Source organism: Homarus americanus, unplaced genomic scaffold (assembly GCF_018991925.1).
Source record: "Homarus americanus isolate GMGI-L3 unplaced genomic scaffold, GMGI_Hamer_2.0 scaffold31037, whole genome shotgun sequence".
Taxonomy (NCBI): Eukaryota; Metazoa; Arthropoda; class Malacostraca; order Decapoda; family Nephropidae; genus Homarus; species Homarus americanus.
The window spans coordinates 13245520-13262849 of NW_024722227.1; the positions used below are offsets into that span (position 1 = coordinate 13245520).

General features: G+C 45.0%; 1 non-coding gene across 1 annotated transcript; it reads left to right on the top strand.

Moving 5' to 3' along the window:
- The first annotated feature begins 15122 nt into the window (after positions 1-15122).
- LOC121862686 lies at positions 15123-15240 on the top strand. Its single transcript, XR_006088269.1, has one exon. It is a non-coding gene; the product is annotated as a 5S ribosomal RNA (ribosomal RNA).
- The last annotated feature ends 2090 nt before the right edge of the window (positions 15241-17330 follow it).

Consider the following 17330-nt stretch of genomic DNA (forward strand, 5'->3'; position numbering starts at 1 on the left):
ATATATATATATATATATATATATATATATATATATATATATATATATATATATATATCGTTAATGGCGCCGTGAACCTCATTGGAAACTGCCCGTGCTCTGCTGGTGAGGTCGTTGATTATATGTTCAAAGTCCGCGTGTTATATGGACTAAAAATGAAGTATATATATATGTACCGCGTTTCATACCAGCTGATTCGGTAAATGCTACTGACACCACATAAGAGGCACGGGCAGTTTCAATGAGGTTCACGGCGCCATCAGCTCGATGAACAGGCTTTGTGAAATATAACAGAGTCTAGAACTGCTTTTAGTGTCCTTGTGGCTTAGCCGGTAAGCGTTCCCTATAATCCAGTAGGTCGAGGGTCTGATTCTGCTGGTGAGGTCGTTGATTATATGTTCAAAGTCCGCGTGTTATATGGACTAAAAATGAAGTATATATATGTACCTCGCGTTTCATACCAGCTGATTCGGTAAAATGCTACTGACACCACATAAGAGGCACGGGCAGTTTCCCAATGAGGTTCACGGCGCCATCAGCTCGATGAACAGGCTTTGTGTGAAATATAACAGAGTCTAGAACTTTTAGTGTCCTTGTGGCCTAGCCGGTAAGCGTTCCCTAGTCCCACCCAGTAGGTCGAGGTCTGATTCCTGCTGGTGAGGTCGTTGATTATATGTTCGAAGTCCGCGGTTATGTGACTAAAATATATATATATATATATATATATATATATATATATATATATATATATATATATATATATATATATATATATATATATATATATATATATATATATATATATATATATATATATATATATAAATATATAATATATAATATATAAATATATATATATAAATAATATATATAAATATATATATATATATATATAAATATATATATATATATATATATATATATATATATATATATATATATATATATATATATGTATATATTGAAATCTTGACCTGAGTCGCAGTAGTGTCTTCCGGTGACTACATCACCAACGAATCACCAATGTTGTTCATGTAATATATTACATCTAACTGTAATTGTACTAACTGGTAACAGCAATATTTTCCTGAAAATAAATTATATGTTTTCCTTTTAGCGACAAGCAGATATAACATTAAGCAGTCTGAAATTTATAGTTATATATTAATCATTAGTTCACATCGACTGTTCACTTATGCTGATCTGTTATTAGTTGACTTTGTTATATATTATAAGTTTAAGAGTTTTAAGTCCGATGTTGGATGGGTGCTGAGGTAGGGGTCAGAGAATACTGTGAGGAGTGTGGTGTTGGTCGGTCATGGTGCCTCACCTCAATGGGCATTGATCCAGTTTCTCAGAATCTGGCTAGTAAAGCGTGTATGATGATACAGAAATACAGTATATTTTTTGCGATTTGCGTTAAGTAGTAAAGCAACATTCCGTTTTGAAGATTGATTGAGGGGGGGAGATATTTTCACAATGATGGATTTTCCATTAAAACCTAAGTTTATAATTATTCCCATATTAAGCATATCTTGATGCTTTAATTGTTTCAAGTGTTTTTAAACACTGAAATCACTAATATGAATGTGAAATATGGAAACGCAGATAAGTAAAGTCGTTTCTCGGCATTAGCAAAACTGATATCTGCAAAGTGTGTTTTTCAATTTCCCCCTTGCTGCTCACACACACGTGAATGAGCTGCCATAATGTACAGTTGCCTCAACATGAACGTCCAGTACCACGACTTGGGAGTGTGTGAGGGCTCGGGTCATGGGCGTAAAACAGAACTACACTATCCTGTTGGCTGGCTACACAACAATGCAGCATAACACGTATTACAGGGTTCGTTTATCTTTTTACCTCCTTTATTGTTTGAATCTTATCACAAACAAGGTAATTTCACTGTTTCACTTCCATTCATGCAGCCCTGACTAAGGCGCTGTGTTGTGACTAAGGCGCTGAGCTACATCTCGTACCGGCAGCTGTGCTACGTTCATCGGAGGTAATTGTACAGTACAGTCACCTCAAAAAGTCCGTGTCTTTGGCAACGAGAATGAACCGCTGAAGTGAGCCTTGTGAGTCCTCTGATTCAGTTTCGGTTTTCAATCCATAGATGGAGCTTCTTACAGCACGAGTTAAAACAACGCGGCGCCTAGTATAGTTGCCGGGAGTGTCCCAACAAGTGGAGCTGTTTACGCCTGATGACTTCATACACAAATCACTAATGTGAGAGCAATCTTATATTACAAAAAAGAAAATATTATTATCAGACTAATTCTGTAGAAAACAATATTTGGTAACTAGACTCCCTTATCACGAATGTACAGAGAAACGTTACCACACAAGTTCCACATTGTTGTCATTGTTTGGAATTACATATTGATTGTAAAAAAAAATAACATGTCAGACCTGTCATTAACCTTTTACCACATTTTACATCCTTAATATTATTAAGTGAGCAAAAACTGATGACTGTCGCATCTGTAAGTTCGTAACTTGGGAACTAACAATTATGAAAGGTTAACCTAACAGTGATCAGGTTAAAATTGTTTACCTTGAGTCTTTCAGATCTTGAGGTGTTCTGAGGTCTCATTATCTGGTGACGTTAAGCTACAACAGGGCACAGTGTATGGGGCCCCACCATCACCCCTACATCACCTCGAGGGTATGCCGATTTCAATCCAGTTCACGAACTGGGCAATTTGTGTGAATGAAAAAGTAAATACAATTTACATTGGTAAAAATTACTCATTTCACAATTTCACACAAGAAATGGTAAAGATTCGGAACACGTCGACCACGGAAACTACTAACAATAATCGGTTTTCCAAGTGTATTTTATGGTGTTTCATGCGAATCTGACTTTCATTTCCGTTGTAAATGAGCCGTTCCGGAGATATGACCCCCCCCCCCCCTGCCTCCCACCATTACCAATAATATTGGTTGCACAAAGTGGGCAGGGCTTAGCGGTAGAAGGAAATTGTGGGGTTAAAATGCTAGAAAACAAAACAAAACTGACGAAACCTCCTCAGCAGACAAACCCTTAAGACCTGACCAAACCTCCTACCACCCCTCGACCTCCCGTTGTGTAAAAAACTTACCTTAATTATCAGATGTTGGAGGATAAAGTAATGCTACTTGTAGTACAGAGCGAAATATTGTTGGTAATGGTCATTTTTATTGCCGGCACGAAACACCCAACACTTGATATCCATCCACAGTTGTTCTATATTTTACGTATGACCGCCTGTAGCACTTCACAGAGATTGACAGAATACCACGACCTTAAAAATGTCAATGGCTCAAATCCACGGTGTATGGTTTGCCAAGCTGAGATAAAACACCAGTGCAGAGAGACACCATCTTGCGACTAGCCAAACCAACTGGGGGCGCCGGCAGGTAGAACGGTACCGCTCTTGCCTGGCAAGTGAGATGTCACGGGTTCCATTCCCGGGCCGGTGGAAAGTTGTTCAGACACACTTCCCAGCCTCCCTTGGTCCCTGTTCACCTAGCAGCAAAGTAGGTACAGTCACCCAAAAAAGTCCTGTCGCGAACCGTGAACCCCGAGATTCAGACTTTTGAATCAGAAGCATTTATGGACAGAATAATGTATCAGTGTCTACTGCTTCGGGTTCACAAGTCTGAATCTCGGGGTTCGTGGTTCGCGACAGGACTATTTTGGGTGACTGTACGTGCTGTAAATCGAATGTTGCGAATTCGTATTCAGGGACAAGTTGTTGGAGCTTCCAATAACTTGCGTAGACATAAACCATTGACTCTTCAGGCTTCTACGCCCTTAACTCATGAGACATAAAGGCAAGCATGAACTTAGCATGCTTCCCTGTTGGGCACTGTAAACGCTTCTGCGCTTCACCTTACACAAGGATGTAGGGGGATGCCCAATAATAATAAAAAAAAAAAAAAAACTTGAATTTGAATCTGCACATGGGCAGGAGTATCATGTAACACCTAGACTCCTAGAGCAACGTTGATTGGATAGATCCGCTAGACATAGTCACGTGGCACCGATGGCAACGCTGATTGGCTTGACAGAGAGTCAGATGGAAACAGTGTCTCCCACCAAAATGTAACTTCTTCAGTAAATCTGAAGTCCAAAATACTCGAAAAATATAAATTTGCGACGGAAGGGTAATAAAATAGGGTTTTTCTCTCTCTCCTTGTATACTGTAAACATGAATATGAAATTCTGTGGCTACGACATACTTTTTTGCAAAGAAGGCCGCCTTTCAGACAAGAGCACCGCTTTGTTAGGCAGCTACTTCTACAGTGGCACTATATATATCCTTCACCTTGACAGATACTCCGTGTGGAAACAATTATTCCATTTTTTGTGCCTATCTTGTAAACACTTTCTTCCTTAGAAAGTTCCCCAATGCTCAGTACTTGGACCATTATTATTTATTATATACATAAACGACATAGATATCGGCATAGACAGCAACATAAGTAAATTTGCTGATGACACTAAAATAGGACGTGTTATTAAATCTGACGAGGACTCAGCAAAACTACAGGAAGATCTAAGCAAATTTTTCGAATGGTCTGAAAAATGGCAGATGAAATTCAACGTGGACAAATGTAAAGTACTCAGTATAGGAGATGTAAACAGGGAAACCAGATACCAGATGAACAACGATGCCATAGAGAAATCCGACTGCGAAAGAAATTTAGGAGTAATGATAAGTAGGAACCTTAAGCCATGTAAACAATGTGTTTTTGCTTGTAACAAGGCTAATAAAGTACTTGGGTTCATACAAAGGAGTGTTAGTTACAAGACTAGCGAGGTCATCCTAAAACTGTATCTTGCTCTTGTGAGACCACACCTGGATTACGCAGTTCAATTCTGGTCACCTTATTACAGAATGGATATAGAATCCTTGGAAAGAAATCAGAGGAGAATGACAAGACTAATCCCGGGCATTAGGAACCTTGAGTATAGAGACAGGTTAAAGCATCTTAATTTGCACTCCCTCGAGAGACGTAGAGCGAGGGGCGACCTGATAGAGGTGTACAAGTGGAAGGCAGGGCTAAACAAAGGGGACATTACAAAGGTACTCAAATTATCCAACCAGGAGCGAACTAGTAACAATGATTTTAAATTAGACAAATTTAGATTTAGGCGGGAAATAGGTAAACACTGGTTTGGAAACAGAGTAGTGGATGAATGGAACAAGTTACCAAATATCATCATTGACTCGAATACACTGAATAGCTTCAAACATAGGTTGGATGCTTATATGAGCAATAGGGGTTGGGTGTAAACGGGACTGCCCAGTATGGGCCAATAGGCCCGCTGCAGTTTCCTCCATTCTTATGATTGTGATTGGTGGATCTAATTTCGGTTGTATCTTTGTCAGGATAAATATTAAACAATCCAAAGGTAATTTTTTTTAATAATAAGCCATTCATAATTATTTAAGAGCTTGAGAAGTTAAAAAAAATCATATCATTACTTAAATAATGAAAAAAATCGATCTGAGAATTTTGTGGCAGCCCTCGTTGTAGTTGAGTTGCCGCGGTATTTGAGATTTTTTGACGTTGAAAAGGTAAATAGTTTACCTGCTAATTCGGCATTATACAAGCCAGCATTTGCGAAGGATGACTGCAATAATTTTTACCATGTTCGGTACTAACCATTTTTTTCTGGAAAATGATGGTTAAAGTGAAACCCAAGAGGAGTAGCTTTGGAGAGCAATGAGTTGGTCCAGATGGTGTTGTGGAAATAATACACTAAGCACAGTTTAGACTTAAAGTGCATTACTATAATTTGGCTGACACGCAAGAAAGCAGCGTTTTATACAATTACACCACGCTGCTGCAGAGTGCCAGTGGTAGGAGGCAGTAAAGTGGGACTGCTCCTCAAACAAAAAGCGAAGCGGCAATACAAGGCGGAAGAAGCTGCCATTACCTGCTGTAAATTCCTCTGTTAACAAAATCTACAATTCTATCGAATCTCGCCGGACTACAACTGCACATGAGGTGCCAAGAGGATGTAGTTGGATCATCCCTGGGACATCTTTACTCCACCTAGCTGTGAATGGGTACTTAATTTTACATTTGGGCAGTGATGGCAATTTAGTGTAGTACCAGCCATTTAGCCACCTTCTGCACTGAAGGCTTTGTATGCCTTATCCACACTGACATGATTGTAAATATAGGTATGAAAACATATTGTTTAGAAAGACACATATACACACAGGCGTACCAACAACCACACATATACATATTTATACATACACAAGTTCAGGTACACATAAAACAGTAGAAATTGCCAGTTATATAAGCTTATTTAAATGTTGGAAAATACACAAAACATACAGCTACACACAAATCAACAGATACAGGTGATATACAATAAAAACATAATATTATACGAAAATTTACCTAAGATAAACTTTAAAAATTTAAAAGAGAGCAATCCAATTCAAAACCGACAAAAATGACAAGACACCTACATACAAAGCTAAAATCAGGAATAAAAAGTATGAAATAAAATATACAGGGAGGTAATACCTTAATTCAGACGAGCCTTAGTGAGAAAAAACACAGCAATTCACTAGAGGCCATATCACAAAGGGATGGCTTTGCTTTATACTGGTGTAATGCCTCCATAATGAGGAGGTCTGTATCACAGTCGCTCCTGCCAAGAACTGAGAAATCAGACGGCGAAAACAGGTGATCTTGTTGGTGGGCGTGGTTACGAATAGCTGAATGTGGTGGTTGTGCGATTAACTGGCCTGTTCGAACGGAACGGCCCAAGTGTTCATGGATGCGAGTTGTCAAATGTCTTTTAGTTTTACCTATATACTCTACGCTGCCCTACAGCTAGCACAAGTAAATTGATAAACAACTGAGGATTGCAGGTGTGTGGGTATGGTGTCTTTAATTTTAAAGATTTTTTGAATTGAACTCTGGATTTTAAAGATTAGTCTAAGATAAACTTGTGGATAGAATTCATTGAAAAGCTTCTTAAGTTTATTTCTAAGGGTGAAACTGAGTGGGCCTGTGTACGGGATGGTGAAATAGATAGAATATTTAGGATGTTGGGTTTTTATCGGGTTTGGGTATGAGTCTGATTTTGGCTGTTTTGAAATACGTGGGGAAGTGTCCTTTTGCTATTGAGGCGTTAAAGAGAGAGCTTATGTACACAGGGTGACCTTACAAAATATGAGGTCAGGTCAAGAAACATGACATCCACTATTCCCTAAGATGTGCTAGATCGTATGTGTTACACCCCATTTACCCATAGTGTCGACACAATACTCCCTCGTATCGATCCTGATGCCTTTCTACAAAACTCACTGGGTTACACCAACCCAAACTGTAACTATTACTTTCCTGACTCTCCCGAGTTTAGTTCTAGTCTCCTACTACCTCATTCCTTCTCCTTGATTAGCCATAACATCAGCAGTATTCCTCTTCATCTAGATACCTTTTTAGATCAGTGTTTATCTTCTATTGCCCACAAATTTGATGTACTTGGGTTCTGTGAGACCAAACTCACTAACGATATTGACCATTTGTATAACATTCCTAAATATAATAGACACTGCGTCAACACGTCACGACACAGTGGTGGTGTCGCCCTATATGTTGATATCAAGTTATAACACTTCTGTAAGAGATGATTTAAAGGTTCAGGAGGAGTACATGGAAAGTGTTTTCATTGAATTACGTAACGACACACGAAATATCCTAGTAGGAGTAATCTACAGAAGACCCCACACTAATGTAAGGAATTTTCTTGATAAATTTTCGGAGCTTATCGCTGTCATAAGTTCAGAGAGGAAACATTGCTACATTACAGGAGATTTCAACCTTGATCTGTGGCGGCTGCATATATGATAAAAACCCACCTTACCCTAAAAAAATTCCTACAAAAGGTTTCTCAACTGTTTATTGTAGTATCAGGTGTGCTTAATAATGTGGTGTGGTGGATGTAATCCTAGACAAGGTTCTTGAAACTCCAGGGCACGAGCAGTAGGTATATTCAATAAGTGGTACAAGGCTGGGCGTGATAGCCAACCGATACAGGAGCGATTACTAGGGACCCCGGACCGTAGGTAGGCCGAGGCCGATCTGAGGGAAATTAGCTAGCCAGGCAAAGAGAGTTGCTAGACATTCCTAGGACAATAAATGAGGTCTTCTAATTACTCGACTAGCGCGGTACAGACATAGTACATCGGGACATAGTAAATGAACATAGGCATTAGACATAAGCATGGACATCAGACATGCTATAATAATATGTAGTAATACAGACATGTGAATAAATGGTACAATGGATGGTAACAAGAGTCCTGGTGTCAGGCGTGTTCACATATCTTGGTATGTACATATCTATACACCTCCCTCCCCCTTTACGCTCGTAGTGCAATCTCGAGCGGCTACGGACTCTTTTTCCATGAGTCGGGGGGAGCGGCGAGGGACAATGGGAGGATCAACTGACGACCTTCGTTCCTGGTCTGGGCAAGGGGACACAGGGGACGGGGAGGAAGGTTCGTCACTAGAGGATGGCACTGGGCGGAGATGGCGTCTGTTTCGCCACCACACACGACCACTGGGGAGGCGGACTTGGTACGAACGAGGCTCGCCACGGCCCATGACGACCCCAACCTTGTCCCAGCGGTGTGACGTCGGGTCCTGGATTCGTACTTGCTGGCCGACGGCCAACCTGGGAAGGGGGCGGGCTTGGGCGTCATAGTGGCTTGTCACTTGGGCCATCCGGGCAGCCTCACGGCGGTCACACTCGTCCGCCTTGATCTGCCATTCATCTAAGAAGGACTGGGGGTGGGCAGGCACACAAGTACGAAGGGGGCGGCCATACAACACCTGGGCAGGAGAGCGTCCGGCAGGGGTAGGGGTGTTACGGAGTTCCAGTAGGCCCCTGTCGAACTCCTCGCAGTCCAGGTTCCCCGTCGGTGCTGTCTTGAGGATGAGGTATTTTACGGACTTTACCGCTGCCTCGGCGTGGCCATTCGCCTGCGGGTAATGAGGGGAGGTGACGATGTGGTGGACGCCCCAGCTTTCGGCGAAGCTCTTGAACTCGTGGCTATTGAACGGGGGCCCACCGTCGGTTCGGAGGCGGAGAGGCACTCCGACTTCCCGGAAGAAGCAACAAAACATCCGGATGACCCTGGAAGAGGTGGTGTCCCGACCACAGGGAACTACCACGGGCCATCCAGAGAGCCTGTCGGCGACCACCAGGAAAGACTTTCCGGCCACATTAAAGAAGTCGGCGGACACGGACTCAAAGGGCCGCTTTGGGAGGTCATTGCACAGGTACGGCTCTTGTTGCTGGCTGGGTTGGAGTTGCTGGCAAGGCTCACAGGCCTCAACCGTGCTCTTAATATCGGCGTCAATACCAGGCCAGAAGACGGTCTGACGGGCTCTGCGCCTGGTGGCTTCAACGCCGCGGTGGCTGTCATGGAGGCGGGATAAGGTGCGCCGGCGGAGGGCAGCGGGAACGACGATCCTGGGGCCGTACAACACCAGCTCTCCGTCCGCATAGAGGCTATCCCTTAGCTTCCAGAAGGGGAGGGCGGAGGCGTGAATGTCGTAGCGGTTGGTGGGGAATCCAGCGGAGACGTAGTCGAGGAGTTGGACGTATGCCGGGTCTTGAGCGGCGGCGATGCGAAGCTCCTGGAGAGTCCTATCGTCTTCGATGGAGGGCGTCGTCGTCGTCTTGTCAGCAAGAGAAGTGGCTGTGTGTGTCACTAAAGACCGAACGTGAGCAGCGGCCGTGGTACAGTCGACTTCATCTTCAGGTGTGGGGCGACTAACAGGGGCTCGGGAGAGGGCGTCTGGTATGCACAGAAGCTTCCCGGCGCGCCACACAGCTGTAAAGACGTAAGGGGCGGTCTTCTCTTTGAGACGTTGGAGGCGAGGATTTTCGATGGCGTCCAACGTGTAGTGATTAAGAATGGGTATGAGCGGGCGATGGTCCGTCATGAGGGTGAAATGCCCAAGGCCGAACAGGTAAAGGCGGCACTTGGCCATAGCCCAGGCGACTGCCAGCATCTCTAGTTCAATGGTGGCGTATCTGGTCTCCGTGTCCGTCAAAAACCTGGAGCCACACTGAACTAAGCACAGTCTACCCTGGCCGTGGTCTTGAAGGAGGGCATATCCGAGGCCGTATAGACGGGAGGCGTCGGTCTGGAGGACCACTGGTAAGGACGGGTCGAAGGGTGCCAGGACTGGTGGTGACAGCAACGCCTTCTTAACATTCCTGAACGCTAGGTCGTGGTCAGGAGTCCAGAGGAAAGAGCGCTTGGGGCTCATGAGGGGGCGTAGAGGTTGGGCTGATGTGGCGATTTTAGGGGAGAAGTCGGCCAGCTGATTTACCAGGCCCATAAATGAGCGAAGGTCGGTCAGGTTCGCTGGAGTAGGGAAGTCCCTGATGGCCTTGACCTTCTCCTCATCAGCTGAGATCCCCTCTGGCGAGATGTTGTAGCCGCAGTAGTTAACTTGGGAGGCGGCGACCACAAATTTATCTTTGTTCAGGGTGATACCATGGGCACGACATCTTGTGAGCATCAGATGAACTCGGTTCAAGTGGGCCGGGAGATCATCGTCGAAGAGCAGGATGTCATCTACGACCTTCACGCAGTTGGTGACACCCTGCAGAGCCATATCCCCACGGAGGCAGTACGCATCCCCCGTTGCTGCGAAGCCCATGGGTCCGCGGCAGTGTTGGAAGCGGCCGTAGGGCGTGATGAATGTAGTGAGGTGGCGATCTTCTTCCGCCAGGTCGACTTGCCAGTACCCATGTAGTGCATCCGCCGTGGTAAAGAACTTTGCAGACGGGGTGACGCTGCGGACTGCTTGGATGGGCGTAGGCGATGGATGGGCGGGACGGGAGACCTGCGAGTTGAGATGGGTGAGGTCCACTGTGATGCGAACACCTACAGGCTTGGGTGCCAAGACCATAGGGTGGCACCACTCGGAGGGCTCCTCACCGGCGTGTCTGATGATCCCCTGCTGCACCAGAGAATCGAGCTCCGCCTTCACCTTGTCCCGTATGGCAAAGGGGATAGGCCTGGGTGTGTGGATGGCGAAAGGCGTCGCGCCAGGCTTGAGGTGGATTCTCATCGGGGGGCCTGTCATCTTCTTGAGCGGCGTCTTCTGGAGGTCGGGCTTGGAGACAAGGACGTCGCTGAACTGACGAAAAAAGAACTCCCGGGCGGCAGCAGGTGTGGTCATGGCTGAAACAGGTATCTCTGCACACCTGTTGAGGTGTGTCACAGCGAGGATGGGCTTTGGGAACTCGGATGAGACGATGGCCAAGTCCTGACAATGGCCACATGACAAGAGAGGGGTTTGGATGCCCTCATGGACGTGGACTGTGGCAAGGCAAGACTTGGGACCGAGCTGTAGTGTTGCCTTGAAGCAACCCAAAGGTGGAGACATCGGGGACCCGTCCGCTGTGAGCACGTCGTTCATGGCTGTGGGTGACAGGCTACTCCTGGGGATGTTGAGGGCGTCCAGGTGTGTTGGTCCAATCACCGTGATGTCCGCGCCCGTGTCAGGTATCATCAGGAGGTTGGAAGAGTTGGTACCGTAGGACAGACGAACATTGACGGGCTTGGGGGACCTGTCACTCGAGGCATCATCCACGCGTCGGCATCCTTTGTTGTTCTTGGGAGACGGTGGTGTGGACGTTCTGTCGGGCTGTGAAGAGACGTTTTGACCTGGAGATGGAGGCTTCTTGGTGGACCTGCAACACTTGGCGAAGTGTCCTTGCTTGTTGCAAGCGTTGCATGAGACCTTGTTGGCAGGGCATCGAGGTGTGCGGGGCCAATGGCCTTGAAACCCACAGTTTCGACATGTACTATCAGCCGCAGGGCACTTTCCTGGACCATGCTGGCGCTGACAGTTTCTGCAGGATTCGGGAGAAGAAACTGGTGACTGTGACGGGGGCTGTGGAGAGGACGTCGTCTGCATCTGGCGTTGATTCCTCTTGTAGGTGGAGACGGCGTGGACTTGAGATGGCGATGAGTGTATAGCTGAGGCAGCCTCTCTTGTGGCCTCATACGACCTGCAACAGGTGACGAAGTCGGTGAGGGAAGAGGCGGCGTCGAGGGTGAGGAGTTTCTGAAGCAGGTCCTCGTCACGTACACCCATCAGCAAGATCATCTTGAGCTGGATCTCAGCACAGGTTACAGGATCGCCTGTACATAGGTCCACCTCGGTTGCTAGGTCCTTAAGTCGTGCATAGAAGTCTGAGAATGATTCCCCAGAAGCTTGTTTGCAGGATAGCAGTTCCCTACGACGCAAAGCTTCATTGCGGAGGCCACGGAAATGACTCTGCAAGGCGTTTAAAACCTCTGTCACTGACCTGGGGGAGTCAGGGGGGATGGCTAGCGTGTGCTCTAGGAGGCGTTGAACATCGAGGGAAATGCACGATCTTAATTGGATGAGTTGTTTATGAGGGGGCATTCGGTAGAGGTCAGACATAACAGCAAAGTCTTCGAAACGACGTCGCCATTGACGGTATACTTGATATGTTGCATCAGATTGAAGAGGTGGGGGACTGGGAACTGAAGACTTGCTGTGCAGGGGTGTACTCGAGACGGCAGGCGGTGGAGGAGGCACGGAGAGGTCGACGAGAGTTGAGACTGGAACGGGTGGTTGAGAAGACACTGAGGCATACCTAGGGGAGATAGGTGACGTGTGAGGAGGCGTTGTCTGAAGGATAGATGAAGAGGCTGAAGCTGGCGAATTGGTTGTGGCAGCTGGTGAAGTCGTCCTCGTTGCCAGCAATTCCAATAGGTCCAGGAATTTGCGGTTATCAGCTTGGTGTTGTTGTTGAAGTTGAAGGCGGTAAGCTGATTCCTCTGACTGTCTTGACAATTCCTCTTGACGTCGTTTTTCCTCCTCTAATTGACGTCTTTGGGCTTCCTTCTCTTGAGAAACTTGTAGGAAGTGGATTAACTGACGTATATCCTGGCTCCCATCCTTTGAATTTGGCGCGCCCGGCGTGTGAGGCGTCGTCTTCCTCATAATCCTCATATAAATTTCCCAGCAAATCGTCGTGGTCAGACATCTCGTGCTTGGTATTGTTGCGATGGGAAAGACAAGGAGAATAAGGTGAAGTGCTATATTTTCGCCAATGGATTTGCTTAAGTGCAGGAACTGGCTGGCAAGTAAAAGAGTACTGACTGTAATATTTGTGAAGTGAGAGGAGGCGGCTAGCGGCGGTGTATTCCTCCGCGCGCCCGGGCGAGATGCTGGTGGTAAGGGGACGCGGGCAGTGGCTTGCGAGCCTCCGTGGATGGGGGGTGTATGCCGGAAGTGCTGTCTTGGAAACTGGGCTGGAGGCGTGTCTGCTACCTGTAGGGCCGCAGAAACATAGCAAAGAGACATGAAAGGCACTGCACTTCACTTAGGGCACTTCACAAGGTCACAAAGCACTTTAAATCCAGGGGCACTGTGGAGTATATCTTCTGGGCGGGAAACACGAGGCCGGAAACAGACGGGGCCGGCTCTTGAGGCTTGTAAACTGTCGTGTTGGAGCTACTCAAACTGCGCCATGTGGTGTGGTGGATGTAATCCTAGACAAGGTTCTTGAAACTCCAGGGCACGAGCAGTAGGTATATTCAATAAGTGGTACAAGGCTGGGCGTGATAGCCAACCGATACAGGAGCGATTACTAGGGACCCCGGACCGTAGGTAGGCCGAGGCCGATCTGAGGGAAATTAGCTAGCCAGGCAAAGAGAGTTGCTAGACATTCCTAGGACAATAAATGAGGTCTTCTAATTACTCGACTAGCGCGGTACAGACATAGTACATCGGGACATAGTAAATGAACATAGGCATTAGACATAAGCATGGACATCAGACATGCTATAATAATATGTAGTAATACAGACATGTGAATAAATGGTACAATGGATGGTAACAAGAGTCCTGGTGTCAGGCGTGTTCACATATCTTGGTATGTACATATCTATACAAATAACATATCAAAAGTCTACCACAGTCTTACCACGAGAAAGGTCTAATTTTGAAGATGGTGTCGAATAGCCACCAAATTCTAAAAATGCCTGTTCCTCCTTCATTATTCATCCTAGAGAAGCAATTTTGATGTCTAACCCCATGTTTTGGTGGCCTAGGAATCTGTTTGGCTTGTTAAAAAAGCGGCATGATTACATAATTGTGAAATCCAAGATACAATTTGCTTTGTGTGACTGTTTATTTACATTATTTATTTACTGACTTTATTTACTAATGACCATCACTTTCGCATCTTTTCAGAAGGGAGCTGATGGAATCCACAGTGCGAGTGTGCAAAGAGGGGATGATGGAGTCGTTTCAGCTGGTGAAAAAGCACACATTACATGTCGAAAGAGGTACATCAATCCAAAAGACATTGAAAAAAAAAAAAGAAAGTTGAGCCACCAAAGAGAAGTGCCAGAGTATCATCCAGTCCTTTCAACAGCCAAACGGATTGCCTTTTCTGTGGGACTACAGTAACACCAAGAGGTGCAAGCTTTAGTTATGTAAAGACCGATACGTTTGTGCAGACCATTCTTGATTGTTGTGACAGCCGGTCAGATGAATGGGCCTTCACTGTGAAAGGCAGGATTGAATATTATGGCTGTGATCTACATGCTGCAGACTGTATTTACCATCGCTCTTGCAGTGGTAATTTCCTGTCTGGGCTTAGCATACCACTACAGTTCCAGAATGTCCCAGAGGCAAGCGCAGAAAGTCAGGCCGGCCCAAAAACGAAGATCAGGAGCAGGCATTCATGAACGTTTGCTCTTACCTTGAGAATAATGATGAAGAACAATTGAATTTCACATTTACGAGAAAAAATGAAGGAATTTCTGACAAATACAGATTCTGAACCATATGGAAATCAATACCTCAAAGGACAATTGAAAGACAGTATGGGGACAATGTTCATTTTGCTGAAGGGGAAGGCCTTTATGACATAGTGACACTGAGGGAAAAGACGTCACAGATACTGAGATCTTATTTCAACATCCAAGCAAAGGACGAAGAATCACAAAAAACAGGCGATCATTGAAACAGTGGCACGACTCATTTAAAGTGATTATCAAGTCTAATGTGCCATCCCTTACAGATCAGCATCCAAGGCCATACCACGTTGAAAACACCGCTTCTCGTCCGATCAGCGAAGTTAAGCAACATTGGGTCTGGTTAGTACTTGGATGGGTGACCGCCTGGGAACACCAGATGTTGTTGGCATTAAAAAAAAAAAAAAGTGCAAAGTCACTCAAGCTTGATTCTGCCCTTTCGTTTGTTCCCGACACTCTGCAGATGCTGTTGCATGGTCTTTTCGTGGGAAAGGAGACAAGACGAAAGGTTGCAGGAATAGGACATGCAATTGTCCAGGCAGTTCGACCATGTGCTGTTGAAGCTCCCTTACAAGTTGGCCTTGCAGTGCAGGTACATCATATGTATCGGTCACAGTTCCTGGTGGATACCCTTCATGAAATGGGATTTAGTTCTTATAAAGAAGTCATGTGTTTTGAAAAGAATGCAGCGGATTCAGTTGCTCCAGATTTGTTAGTGGATGACATTGATTTGCTAGACATGACATTTCTTTTCGCCGGGGATAATGTTGACCACAATATCCTTTCTATTGATGGCAGGGGGATCTTCCACGGAATGGGGATCATAGCAGCACTCACCCCAGGGCGAAAGAAGGATCATGTCATTCCAAGGAGAAACGTTACCAACCTTGATTTTTCAGTGAAAAGTAAAATTCCAATCATTGAACATCGCTTCGCTAAACATGTGCCCCAAACCATCATGTTTGAACAACTCCCGGCATTGGTCAGCAGTGATAAGACAATTGATGTACTGTGGGAGCTTTCACTAAACTTCAAGCAGGAAACCCGTGGGTGGCAGGGAATGATGCATATCATTCATCAAGGATTAGAGCACCCACGCCAATCATCAATTGCATTTTTGCCTATGATTGACTTGTACTCTGGGGACAAGACATGCATTCTGTCCACGCTTGATTTCGTTTGTGATCTCGCTACCAAACACCATACTCCGCCCATTATTACGTTTGATCAGCCCCTGTATTGGAAAGCTGCAGAGATCATCATAGATGCACCACAGAGTAGCCACTTGAAAAGTATTGTCTTGATGCTTGGATGTTTTCACACATTCATGAACCTTCTTGGTGCAATAGGCACACTGATGGAAGGCAGAGGCCTCAGGAGCATTATGGAAGTTGTCTATGGTGGAAATGCCATCCAACATATGATGACTGGAAAATCAGTGCAAAGAGCTTTCCGTGGACATTTGCTGGTGGACAGATGTTTCAATCACCTGGTTGTGTCGGATCTGTTGAAGGATAACCCACAGTTCGAGTCAATGGTAGACCAGGTGGTAGACTTTTGATATGTTATTAAGCACACCTGATACAACAATAAACAGTTGAGAAACTTTTTGTAGGAATTGTTTTGGGGTCAAACCATATTTTCAGCCGACTATCTATTAAAATCAGAAACCAACACCTCAGTATTAGACCTTCTTGCTACCTGTTATTCTAAACTCTTCTTCAACACCATAACCAAACCCACTAGAGTAACTGCCACCTCTGCCACTGTGATAGATCATATCTGAACTGACAACACTCCTAACAATCTTGCAAGTGGAATTATTTATAACAATATCTCAGATCACTTCCCAATTTTTGCCATGTATAAAACAGCCACAAGACCTGAAAGGTCTAGTAGAGTCTCAATCCAATACAGAGACTACTGCACCGACAACATGCTCCTTTTTGAAAACAACCTAATGAATGCTAACTGGGATCTTGTCTAAGCTTCCAACAACCCTAACGTGAACAGCTGTAACTTCTCTTGCATCTTCAATGCTTGCTTTGATAAATGCTTCCCGCTCAAGACTAAGTCAGTGAAAACTGTATCCATTTCCAAACCCTATATCACAAGCGAAATTAAGATAATGATAAAAGAAAAACACAAACTCCAAAGGAAATTTGCAAAAAGACTTATAACTTTCGGTGATGCTTACCGAAGTATCAGAAATAGAGTAACTCAAGCAGTCAGAAATGCCAGACATAACTATTATACAAATAAGCTCCAGTCAGCATCAGGCGACAGTAAGAAAACCTGGAATATCATAAATTCTATTCAGAACAGGAAAACACAGCCTTCGGCCCCCCACTCAGCTTTTATGATAAATGATTCAGTTGTAACGGAACCCTCCCCTATTGCCAACCACTTGTGTTAGGTGTTCTGGGTAATAAGTTCTATATACAGGAGAGAACACACCTGTACCTTATGTTATAGGTTCGG